Genomic DNA, 13703 nt, shown 5'->3' with positions numbered 1-13703 from the left:
TTCAACATAAGCACATTCGCTGCAAGTTTGCGTTTTTCAACTAATGATGTTTTATAATCCTAAATGAGATTATTTTGAAATATATCTAGAATTCCAAGAAATGTATACTGGGCGATCTGAAATGTATATAGAAGATATATTAGAATATATTCACGATTAGAGTCATTATGAGCATCTAAAATCTCCTATTTGCATTTATATTCTGTATAGTTGTTCACCTCACCTTGAACCCATCTATTTTTAGCTTCTGCCCTTCGACGATCTTATGCTAATGGAGGATATAACAAACAGCGCATTTTACTTCCTTCTGTCTACGGTCTTTTTTTCCCTAAAGTTCAAAGCCGCCATATGAGATCATTTGTTAGATTAGCAGACCTAGACCTACTCTATAATTTGATTAACAGATCTAGACCTACTGTACAAGTTGATTAGCAGAACTAGACCTACTGTATAGGTTGATTAGCAGACCTAGACCTACTGTTTGATTTGATTAGCAGACCTAGATCAACTTTATAAGTTGATTAGCAGACGTAGACCAACTCTATAAGTTGATTAGCAGATCTAACCCTACTCTATAAGTTAATTAGAAGACATAGACCTACTGTTTAAGTTGATTAGCTGACATAGACCAACTCTATAAGTTGATTAGCAGACCTAGACCTACTCTATAAGTTGATTAACAGAACTAGACCTACTGTATAAGTTGTTTAGCAGACCGAGACCTACTGGAAGCTGACATAAATTTCTTTATTATTATTATTATTATTATTATTATTATTATTATTATTATTATTATTATTATTATTATTATATAATTTAAGTACGAAAGATCTATTTTAATGCCGTTACTAATTTTAGAATATTCTAATTGTTCATTACTTCTCTTTTGATTTATTTATTTCCTTGTTTCCAAACCCCATTAGGCTATTTTTTTCCTGTTGGAGCCCTTGGGTTTATAGCATCCTGCTTCTCCTACTAGGGTTGTAGCTTAGCTAATAATAATAATAATAATAATAATAATAATAATAATGATAATAATAATAATAATAATAATAATAATAATAATAATAATAATAATAATAATAATAATAATAATAATAAAACTAGGCACTCGCAGAAGAGCCGTTACATAGGAAAAGCTTGGGCCATTTGACAGGTCTGTTTGTCATTACTACTACTGTAAAGATGGCGGTCTGTGATTTCAACTCTACAAATACAACTTTAATTTCTTTATTTAAGGTAATTATAGTGAATAATTCTAGGCGAAAGCTATTTTTATTCATACTTTGTGTTGAATAGTCTCATATTATTAGGGTTTCCAGTATTAACCGATTTAGATTTTAGCTACAGGACTACAAAAACATTTATACCGTATCCCTAAGCTATCTTACTCTAAACCGTATTCAGTAACTATTAAAACTTGCGACCACTGACAGAAACATAGATACCGTATCCCTAAGCTATCTTACTCTAAACCGTATTCAGTATTCAGTAACGTATTAAAAATTGCGAGCATGGACATAACATAATAAAAATTGCGACCACTGACAAAATAGGAGCTTTTGTATATTAGCGGCCAGTTCCTCCTGCTTGCTTCAAACCCCCCCCCCCCCCCCGTCTTAACCTAACCTACAAGCCGTGTAACTACATACCTAGTGGGGAGGGGGCTTGAAACCCCCCCCCCCCGCTACCCCCTTACACTGCTGTATTCTTAGTCGGCAGACATAATACATGCGACCGCTATCATACATAGGCTACACACCAAATGATCTTACCTCACCAATTGTCTGTAACATAAATCTACCGTTAGGAATAACTTGACTAATTAATTTTCTTAAAAATGCCCTTTTTTACTGCATTTATTGGTTGTATTATAATTATGGATGGAAAAAGCATTTGTACTAAGAGACAGGTGTTTCCTATGGAAAAACGTCTTTTTTTCTTCGAAAATGACACTCATTTTCACTGCCAATAAAAAATTATTTGAGAAATAATAATTATTGGGGTTAGCGTTCGCAGCTCAGCATGTACGGCTTGCCAGTACGTAGGAGATTAATGTTTTTCTTTTTCCGCGAGTAAAGCAGGCGCATGGCGGAGCAAAAACCATCAGATTCGTAAAAAATATCTGCGTTCTTAGACCATATAACGGATTTTTGGTTTATTGGCTGTTGAAATGAAGGTCAAATTCAGTGGAAACATATTATTTACTACAGGAAAAAATATTTTTTCGTTTGAAATGTTGTTCTGTCTGTAATTATAGTTTTACTGCAGGAAAAAACTATCGTTTTCTGTTTGAAATGTTCCGTCCGTAACTATAATTTTACTACAGGAAAAAACTATCTTTTTCTGTTTGAAATGTTGTTCTGTCCGTAACTATAGTTTTACTACAGGATAAAACTATTTTTTTCTGTTTAAAATGTTGTTCTGTCCGTAATTATAGTTTTACTGCAGGAAAAAACTTTTATTCCGTTTAAAGTGTTGTTCCGTCCGTAACTGTAATCCTACCCATTTGTTTTGGTCACCAAGATTACCATATAATTCCCAACACGGTCTTCAGTTCAAATTTTGATTTCCCATTTTATGTATCATTCTGATAACTGTTTGTAACCTCCAGTCAAAAACTTTTTCTGTCCTGTTACTTTATCTTGCCAGTCTCCTACCTCCACAGTCTCTATACAAGCTCCACCCTTTTAAATACTAGCTCATCCCCCAACTGTCGCACATTTGAAACTGTTCTTTGATTCATATTTTCAAAGATTCCCATGTTGATCGTACCCAAAGCAAGTGGCCATGTCCCTTGTATTATTATTTTTACTTTCATTATTATTATTATTATTATTATTATTATTATTATTATTATTATTATTATTACTTGCTAAGCTACAACCCTAGTTGGAAAAGCAGGATGCTATAAGCCCAGGGGCCCCAACAGGGAAAATAGCCCAGTGAGTAAAGGAAACAAGGAAAAACAAAATATTTTAAGAAGAGTAACAACATTAAAATAAATATTTCCTATATAAACTGAAAACTTTAACAAAACCAGAGATAGAGAAATTAGAAAGAATGGTGTGTCCGAGTTAACTCTCAAGGAAGAGAACTCTAAACCAAGACAGTGGAAGACCATGGTACAGAGGCTATGGCACTACCCAGAAATAGTGAACAATGGTTTGATTTTGAAGTGTCCTTTTAGAAGAGTTGTTTACCATATCCAAAGAGTCTCTTCTACCCTTACTAAGAGGAAAGTGGACACCGAACAATTACACTGGAGGAAATAAGAAGCGCTATTGGTGTTTTACAGGTATTTTGAACGGTTTTGAAGTCTTTAATCATCGGAAAGTTTTCTGGACGAGTTCAACTGGGAAACAAACTGAGGGTTGAGCTATAGGTATGGTGGTCTAAAGTAATTAGGTAAGGATACGGCTCCTAAGTTAGGTTAGGTAGCAAACCTTAGGTTAGGTGGTCCTCTTGTGTTCATTTACCTTTTTAGAATATAATTTTTCAGTCTTAACTACTGGAGTTAAAAAACATCGATACAATAATTTGAAAAATAAGGATTTCCCCCAATTATCAACATCAGAACAGTTCAAAGTACGAATAGATATACCGGGCGCACTTCTTATTTTCTTTAGGAGTATTGACCTACAGTAAATATTTACCCCTTATGCTAGGATGTATCCCATTGATTTCATCACAACTGAAGTATAGTGACACCTATACCAGGATATATCTCTTAACTGGGGCCAGTATTCCATTTTATGCCCCCTAGTACAGTACCTAGCCGAAGGCAACTCCAATCGACACACTCAACTGTTTAAGTTTCTTTATCCCGGTGTGCGTGTCGTTGCCTCGTAAAAGTTGTACTTACAGTACCATAACAATTCAAGTATTTACTTGGCTCATCGTAAGTTTCAATTCCCTGTTTGTTCTGACACTCAATACAAACCCTTTCATTCTTAATGGGGGAAAATGCTTCGGCAAAGCTGGTAACTAGCCGTAAGGCTTTTAGCGAGGTATAAGCACCTACCATCATTAGCCTGGTGGGGGGGGGGGGAATAGCAGGGGGTAGGCCTGCCACCCTACTTACACACTCACCTGTCATATATCACCACTTTTGCTTTTGGCTCGCATGAGTGGGGACATTCCGTCTCTCTTCCCAGTTAACAAATTGGTTTTGACTTTATGATCTTTATTCATTCAAGGAGTTCTTGGGTATCAGGGTTGTCAGCGTCAATGACCTTTGATGTCAGGAGGCCAGAAAGCTTCAAATCATTCATTCATTCAGGGTTCTCATCTTGGGGCTTGCTCGGCTTAGAAGGTCGCCATTGCAGGATCTTCTTTTCGGCTTCTTAGACTGTTCCCCATTCCTTTCGAACTGCATGCAGAGTCTCTCTTGCTTGCTGGACTTTATATTGAGTGTCGGGAGGAGCCATCCTCCCAGTGGGTGAAATTTGGTAGCCGGAGCAAGAAGTCGAAAAGAGATTCTTCTCCTTAGCAGTTTTCCTCGAATGCGTAGAGACCCCGGCTCTCTTCTCCGTCGGTTTGATCCATCCACTCTGACTCTGCTCGTTTGTTCTCTGGACGACAGTCGAGTAAGAGTGATGGCCGCTCTGGAGGTAATGCACTGATAAAGCTCTTATGACCCACGGACAATCCTTAGGTGTGGACTCCGTCGCTTTCTTTAGCGAAGCAAAGGCGTCTACCACCGGGGAAGTCTCTCTCATTGCTGCTTGCGGCAACTCCTGCCTTCCTTCGGGCTTTTGCGTTTCCTCACTATGGAATGGTTTCTTTCGAGAGTACTACAGTTAAGGGCACAGCGGGAGGTCATATCTGCCTCCCTAAGGGTTAACCACGGTCATCCTTTCTGAGAATCAGGAGGAAATGCACCAACAGTTTTCTCTTGCCCTTAGCTGCAGCTCTTTTTGCAATGCTACCTTCATTCCTACAGCGCCGTCGTACGAATGGGAGTAGTTGCAACAGGTACTCTTGAGTTACCAGTAAGGGTTTTCTCTCTTGTGCCTCCCAATGTTGGAGAATGGGGGTAACACAGAAGCTACTTGAACAAAAGCAGTTTCAACTGGTGCTCCTTGGAGTTACCGGTTGAGGATTTTCTCTCGGGCCTCCTAATGCTGGTGTAAGAGGATAACCCAGAATATGCTTGAATGAGAGCAGCTTCAATCAGTACTCCTCGGAGTTACCAGTCAGATGATTTTCTCTCTCAGGCCTCCTGATGCCGGAGTACGAGGGTAAGCCAGAATCTGCTTGACCGATGGAAACTTCAAAGTTTACTCCTTGGAGTTACCAGTCGGGGTATTCTCTCCGGTGCCTCCTAATGCGGGAGTACAAGGGTAACCCAGAAAATTACTTAGATTAATCTTTTAAGCGCGCTGATTACCCTATCCGCCTTAGGACAGAGTGCTGAGGGCCCTTAGTGTTTGAAGCACTGAGCTCCAGCCGGTGTAAAGTTCCTCTCTCATCCGTGAGCGAGGCCCTCCTCACCTGTGGAGTTCCCCCTTTGGGGATTCGGAACAAGGTAGTAGGTTAGCCAGGGCACCAGCCGCCTGTTCTGATACTACTGCTAGAGAGTTATGGCATCCTTTGACTGGCCAGACAGTATTACATTGGGTACCTCTCTCTGGTAATGGATAATTTTTCTTTTGCCTACACATACACCAAATAATCTGGCCTATTCTTTCCACATTCTCCTCTGTCCTCATACTCCTGACAACACTTGAGATTAACAAATAATTCTTCTTCGCTCAAGGGGTTAACAACTGCAATGTAATTGTTCATTGGCTACTTTCCTCTTAGTAAAGGTAGAAGAGACTCTTTAGCTGTTGCAAGCGGCTCTTCTAGGAGAGGGACACTCCAAAATCAAACCTTTGTTCTCTAGTCTTGGGTAGTGGCATAGCATCTGTACCATGGTCTTCCACTGTCTTGGGGTAGAGATCTCTTGTTTGAGGGTACACTTGAGCATGCTATTCTACCTTATTTCTCTTCCTCTTGTTATTTTTAAGTTTTTATAGTTTATATGTAATAGATTTATTTTAATGTTGTTATTATTCTTAAACTTCTCTTGTAGTGTATTTCCTTATTTCATATCCTTGCTGAGCTATTTTCCCTGTTGGAGCCCTTGGGCTTACAGCATCCTGCTTTTCCAGCTAGGGTTGTAGCACAGCAAGTAATAATACTGTGATAATAATAGTAATTCGTCGGGCCTTGTTCTAGCTCCTCGTAGCTCCCAGAGTTGTTACTTCAGAGGGTGATGCCGGCTGACAGCTTGCGGTTTCTGCCTCTGCTATCGTGTTTCTAGGATCTCAAAGAGTCTCGTGAGTAATAGTCCTTCCAGTTTATTGTCACAGATGGTGATACCCGCTGACCACTTGCGGTCAGATATCCGATCGTTGCCCCTTTTCTTGTAAGCTATAACCCTTCGGGGTTATTGCCACAGATGGTGATGCCTGCCGACCACTTACAGCTGCCGATTCTCATCATCGTGGCTGTAGGACACAACAAAGCTCTTGGAGTTTTGTGAGAACAGGCCTTTCGGGACCTCCTCTTGTTTTCCTACCCTTACGGGGGAGAGCTTGGTTTTCCTATTGTGCGTTAACACACACAAAAACTTTTTTCCACTCTTATATATGTCTCCAAATGCAGGAGCATATCAGACTACTTGACAGACATTGCCAGAAGTGATGACAAGTGTTTTTCTTATGCATGAATGAACAAATAATCACAGGCAAGTTTTTCTCACAGATAAGGGTCTGCTGAAACTTTGAGTGCTGGCAAAATGTTCCTCTACCCTTTCTCCACGAGAGATTCTATCCAGACGCTAAACATTAACGATGTGTGCGGATGAGCTCCTCTCGCTGACAAGGTCTGTGCAACTACAGTTGGTTACCAACACCCCTATAGTAAGGTTTTAGCACAAGCTACTTTGGTTGTGGATGCACTCTTGCCTTTATGATTGCCAGGGAGGTGTAAACCTGCAGCAATACAATTCCCTGGGGTTTTTGACGCAGAGGGAAATACAGTACCTGCCCACTGCTTGTGCCGCCGCATCCCACCATTGTAACCCCAGGGCACAACAAGTCTCACTAGACATAATCTTGTGTGGTTATTGCTGCAGATAGGAATGCTTTCCAACAGCTTGCAGCCGCCACATCCCACCGTTGTTCGGAAGACACTGAGTCTAGTGAGGAGGTGAGTCTCGTGAGACATAATCTCAGTCTTCTCTTCCCTATAGGATAGAGAACTCGTCGGAACTCTCACATGGTGCCGGCCTCCAATCCCTTGCGATCTCTGCCTCACCCTGTCATGCCCTCAGGGTACATTGGTCTTGCGAGACATAAACCTTCGAGGTTATTTTCTCAAACCTCTTCCCAATGGGAGGGAATCAGCTCATGCTTGCGTTTACGAACGATAGCAAACAAGTATTCGCTTGATTGCAGTTACACTTGTCCTGCCCCTGAAGCGGACTGGTATGTGCTCCACGTAGGCGTATGTAGGCCCAAGAACATGTTCATAATTTCTTTTGAACAATGAAGTTCCCGCAAGTGACTCCATGAGCTACCTCAGAGGTGCTCACAACACGAAAAAGTGTTCATGGTTTTGACGGGCCAAGAGCAGGTTATGAGTCAAAGGCGAGATGAAAGCAACTGAGTACTTTATTATAGACGCATCAAGTATATATACATACTTGGTCCCGGCAAGAAGGTCACAAAATACAGCATGCTATTTCTTGTCTAACCGGCAACCGGTTCTGTTAACAGTTAATAATGAGAAATAGGCTGATAGGTTGACGCAAGTTGCTGTCAGTGCAAGGGGAGAGCGATGATACAAAGGATAATATATACAAAAAAGAGAAATGTTGTTACTATGTACGATCATGTGACACACGAGTGGTACATGGCTCCCCCCCTAAAAATGACATACTGTACATGTTAAATAGGGCGCCCTGATCTAGAGAGGCGAACTGTAGGCAGGTCATCTGGCAGGAGATAAGCAGGTTTTAGACGATCAATGGAGCTCCAGTCTTCTTTGCCACAAATGTTTAGTAGGAATGCTTTCGGGTTGCGTCGGATCACAAGGAAAGGGCCCGTGTAAGGGGGCGTTAGTGGTGGCTTGCTGGTGTCGTTGCGCAGGAAGACGTGCGTTGCAGAGTGCAAGTCTGTCGGTATGTGATGCTTCGCTGGGGTCTTGTAAGTCTGGGGGCATGGAGTAAATTTTCCCACGACGTGACGTGTGCGCTGGAGATCTTTGAAGGAGGTTGCAGAAGGAAAAAATTTGGCTGGGACGACCAACGGGTCGGCATATACCATTTCAGCTGCCGAGACATCCAGGGCATCTTTAGGAGTGGTCCTTAGTCCCAGGAGGACCCAGGGAAGCTGAGTAAACCAGTTGGAGTCCTTGCAGCGGGACATCAAAGCTGCTTTGAGGGTGCGATGAAAACGTTCAACCATTCCATTGGCAGCGGGGTTGTAGGCAGTTGTCTGATGTAGGGTGATGCCCAGGAGATTCGCTAATGATGTCCACAATTGAGAGGTGAAAGGGGTACCCCTGTCAGAAGTAATATGCTCACGGATACCAAATCTTGCAATCCATTCTGAGAGTAAGGCAGATGTACATGAGGCGTACGTTGCAGTTTCCATGGGAATGGATTCAGGCCAACGAGTGAAGCGGTCGATGATGGTAAACAGGTAACGATGTCCTTGTGATGTGGGTAGGGGGCCTACAACGTCGACGTGAATGTGGGCGAAACGACGCTGAGCTTGAGGACAGGTGCCCACTCCTGAATCCGTACGTCGATGTACTTTGGAAGTTTGGCAAGAAGTACAGGCGCTGACCCAATCTTTAGTATCCTTAGTAATGCCGTGCCAAATGAACTTCGTCTTCAGCAGCTGTGCAGTAGAATGGCACGAGGGATGTGAAAGGCAGTGAATAAAATCAAACACCTGTCGGCGCATGGGAGCAGGAATCCACGGTCGCGGTCTACCAGTACTGACGTCACAGAGGAGGGTGGTGTTGGAGTCGTCGAGGGGGATGTTTTCCCAATGGAGGGATGTGCAGGATGTCCCACATGCTTGATACTCTGGATCCTGTCGTTGGGCTTCAGCCCAGGTGTAGTAATCCAATCCCAGTTGAATGGCAGCCAACGTGTTTTTTGACAGGGCATTGGTAACGGGATTAATTTTCCCAGGGACGTGTTGAAGGGTGCAATTGTATTCAGCCACGGCGGAGAGATGTCGGCATTGACGGGCAGACTAAGCGTCAGATTGTCGAGTGAAGGCGTGCACCAGAGGCATGTGGTCTGTGCGAATGACTAAGGGCGTACCTTCTAAGAAATGGCGAAAGTGATGGACAGCCAAGTGCATCGCCAGCAATTCGCAATCGAAGGTAGAATCACCTGATTCTGCCTTGGACAGTTTTCTGCTGAAGAAGGCCAATGGGCGGGGCAAGCCGTTGACCACCTGTTCGAGTACTGCACCAATAGTGACGTTGCTGGCATCGGTGGAGAGAAGGAGAGGGGCATGTGGGACGGGAAAAGTGAGAGCAGCAGCGGTTGATAGGGCATTTTTTTCGTTGCAGAAGGCCGCTTCTTAAAGGGGGCCCCACTTCAGGTCCTTTGGCTTGCCCTTGAGGGAGGCGTAGAGGTGAGCAAGAGTGGCGGCAATGGCTGACAGAAAACGGTGATACTGTATTAAGGCTTGTCTTTCAGCTTTGCCAAAAGTAATATCCCCTATGAATATCTACAGGTTTGTATTATTAAGAAAATAAAAATTGCTTCCAGATTTGTCATATTACTTTAAATTTGTCATATTGGATTAAATCCTGATTTCAATGTGTACATAAATTCTAAAGCAATGGCCTTCTCGGCAAAGATGCCTTTGGACATGCAACTGTGGCTAAGGTTATACCAACTTACAGTAGTGCGTTCAGTTATCCTGCTTCTTTTTATGTTACAACTTGCTACTCATAAAGCCATGAGTTCAGTTAACCCTTAATCAACCATCTATGCTAAACTGTTTTAGATTTCTGATCAAATTTGACTCGAGATTACCTTGTTATTGTACCTTTACAGAAATGATTTGGACATTCTAAATCTAACTAACATTATAGATTGAATAGGCCCTACCCTGACATAGCTTATGCATATTCCTATACATGTAATTACTGTACTAATTAAATATTACTGTGAAGTTATGGTTCATTTAGGCTCATATATTGTTTTTACTATCATTTCAGAAACAAGATCTTACCGACAGATGCTTTGAGACCCAACGACCTTGGAAAGCAAAGAAAATGCCCAACCGTGCAAAGATTCAAATCAGTTCCTACAGAAGGGCGTCAGCCAATAAACCCGATTGACAATAGGAATTAAGAGTGAACTTAGCTCTGTAACCTCCTCACTTAAAACTCCAAGTTGAATATGAAATTCCCTGGTAGCTTCATTCAAAAAGTATTTATACAAGGTAGGATGTGGTTAATAGCATATGAAGAACAAAAGAGGAGTAATAGCCGTGAGTTTTCAGTAAACTTCAAGCGTATAAACAAATATCTGAACTAGTGTCTGCATGTATACTGAAATGTTTCCCCTTGGGCTGAATGAAGTAGACTTCATTATCAGAAAGTAAGAACTTCTGTTGGGGACAATTCTGGCAATTGCTGGATTGTAAACTAATGGAATTAAATGTGCTGAGCCGGAGAACACTTCAAGAAGACCTGTGTTTACAGATTTGTAAAGTAGAAGTGGATTTGCAAAAGTGGAATTATTTTTAATGGTTAGTGCTGTACACAGCCTCACAATTTAACCCTGGATAGGTATGCTACTCGGACACCCCTTTAAGGGTATACTCGGTCGTGAACGACCCCGACTCCGAAAAAAATTCAGGAAAAATTTAGTTATGCATCAATCTGTATTGTTTGACTTGCTAAAAATACTTCAAAGAATGCTAAAAATTACTGAAAATATAAATGATACCCATCTACAAAATAACTATTGGAAATATATTAAAAATTTAAGTATACAAAAAAAAAAGACGACGTAAATATTCACAAAAAATAGAAATATACATATACACATAAATCCCTTTAGGGACACCTTCTTAGATGGCAAAGCAACAGCGTGTAATTGCTGGAAATGAGTTGGACCCATAGAAGTCAAGATCTGAAATGAGAAAATAAGGGTAAATTTTTTTGGCCAAAAAAATTTGTCCAAATTTCATGAATTTTTTTGGGTACCCAAATGAAATAGGAAGAGGCTAATTTTTTTATAGAATAAACTCATATTATCCTAGAACAGAAATACATAATAAAATGTGCACTAAGATGTAATTTACTGTTATAACAGGGGCGAAATCTAAAGGTCATTTTTTGACGGCCTAGTTCACAATGTAAATTTCTTATGAAAATCATTGTATCTCCTATAAAATATGATATTTATGCATTAAATTATACCAAAATATCACGAATTCTATACAGAATAAGAATACATAGAGATATGCCAACTTACCTTTCGGGTATGTCAACAAAATGGCCGCAGACCGCAACAACTCTTACAGCCCAATCTACCACTTGAAATGAAGAATGGGGTTGCAAGCTCCATATTATCATCAACATCTCTTTTTAACTCCAGGGAATACTGTCTGCTGGCCATTATTGAAGATAAATTCAAAATAAATAGAAAAAAAATCAAATTTGCCAAAAAAAAAAAAAAATCAGAAATTAGCATTTGAGGGAAAATGGACCTCATGGCAATATATGGCATCTAAGCCAAAACCAATGTCATGCAAGTGGTAGACACACCATCCACCCACACTTTCCAACTATAAAGAACCAAACAAGTATCAACACTGTTCGACAATTTATAATTATGTAATAACTTTGCTGTTTGATCACTTACCCCTATAAAGGTATGTCAGGGTCGAGGTCGACCCCTGGGTTGGGTAAAAAAACGGGGAAGGAGGGAAGTTAGACGAAAATCAGTCCTAAAGCAGACAATGGCATGTAGACTAGTCACCCCTTGCAGGTCGATCACTTCCATATTCGAGACAGCTGATGATTTATGGGGAAAAAACAGGTTTTGAAAATGCTGTAGGGGTCGCAAACGATCCATCATACCTTTCCAGGGTTAAAGCTCACACATTATTTCATATTTCCAGTTAGCTTTTATTATCCTGTGACCAGTAGTATGAGCTTTTTGCATTGCCATTTTGGCCCAGTAGTATGAGCTTTTTGCATTGCCATTTTGGCCCAGTAGCATGAGCTTTTTGCATCGCCATTTTGGCCCAGTAGTATGAGCTTTTTGCATCGCCATTTTGGACCAGTAGTATGAGCTTTTTGCATTGCCATTTTGGCCAAGTAGTATGAGCTTTTTGCATCGCCATTTTGGCCCAGTAGTATGAGCTTTTTGCATCGCCATTTTGGCCCAGTAGTATGAGCTTTTTGCATCGCCATTTTGGCCCAGTAGTATGAGCTTTTTGCATCGCCATTTTGGCCCAGTAGTATGAGCTTTTTGCATCGCCATTTTGGCCCAGTAGTATGAGCTTTTTGCATCGCCATTTTGGCCAGTTTCTTTGCTTTTTTTGTTTTGTAATGATAATAGTCTTTATGATAATAACAATGGTAATTATCGTTGGGTGCGGTATTTTACAATTAATATCTCCATACTTTTTCAGATTAACCATTTGAGACTATATTTTGAAGATTGTTCTGCATGATCCTGGGATGCCATATATCTGAAGAGCCAATTTTGGACTCCCTAATATGTAAGTGTATTTGCTGATGTTAGAAGTATGAGACGTATGGGTTACAACAAAGGTTTGTTCCTGCACTAACACAAACCACCATCTTCCTTTAATACAAGTACAATTGTGATGAAGCTAGAAATGTTGTTTAAACTTTTAACAAAGTAAACACAGTTCCCTGTTGAGCAGTTGATAGTTCCCCCCCACCCGATAGGTGGAGCAACCCACACTTTGACCTTGGCTGCTGGACAGTACGGACATACTTCTCAGTGTCATCATCTGGCTTTTTTAATTTTGTTTTGTTCCGTAACTGACGTACAAACCATGCTATTTAATAGGGGTATTACTTTCGGCGCAGCTGAAATGACGAGCCAATAAAATTTAACGAGGGTTTACTACCCACACTGCTAGTTAGTGGGGGTAGGGGAGGGTAGCTTGCTACCCCCCCCCCCCCTCACACACACCTGTGCTTGAGCTCACTTTGCTCTCGGCTCGGATGGTAGACGGACGTGTCGTCTCTCATCTTCGCCTCTCTCTTGGCAGCCATTAATGCTTTTTTGCTTTTTCTTTGACAGGTTTGTGTGTGAAGTTGGCCTCTGCGATTGTCCTGGATTACCCGACCGCCCCTGTGGAACATTCATGTCCGCGGTCGAGACAGACCCTCACACCCTTTGCCCTTGCTGTAGAGGTCAACGGTGTGAAAGTAATAACAAGTGTGGTGAGTGTAGGGAGTGGTCTACCTCCCAGTGGGAGAGGTTTTCTTGGCGACGTAAGAAGAAGTCCAGGCGGGATCTGTCTCCTTCGAAGGTTTCTTTGAAAGGAGAAAAACCCAAGGATTCTTCTTCCGTTGCCCAAACCTCCTCCGAAGCTCCCACTCGAGCGGTCTCTTTGGAGAGATCGTCGAGTGGTAGCGTAGACCATGGTTCTGTTTTCCAAACTCGGGGTTCGAGAGATGGCGTT

The 13703-nt window shown here is 41.4% G+C and overlaps 1 long non-coding RNA gene across 1 annotated transcript in view; it reads left to right on the top strand.

Moving 5' to 3' along the window:
* Window positions 1–1186: 1186 nt before the first annotated feature.
* Window positions 1187–13703, top strand: part of LOC137625729 (uncharacterized) — a 37790-nt gene continuing 25273 nt past the window's right edge. The window contains exons 1-2 of the long non-coding RNA XR_011040886.1: window positions 1187–1239; window positions 12675–12764. This is a non-coding gene — a long non-coding RNA (uncharacterized lncRNA). The remainder of the gene's footprint in view (window positions 1240–12674; window positions 12765–13703) is intronic.

The sequence above is a fragment of the Palaemon carinicauda genome, chromosome 32, assembly GCF_036898095.1.
Source record: "Palaemon carinicauda isolate YSFRI2023 chromosome 32, ASM3689809v2, whole genome shotgun sequence".
NCBI lineage: Eukaryota > Metazoa > Arthropoda > Malacostraca > Decapoda > Palaemonidae > Palaemon > Palaemon carinicauda.
Note: the sequence above shows the minus strand (reverse complement) of the source record. Positions and strands in the feature narration are given on the sequence as shown.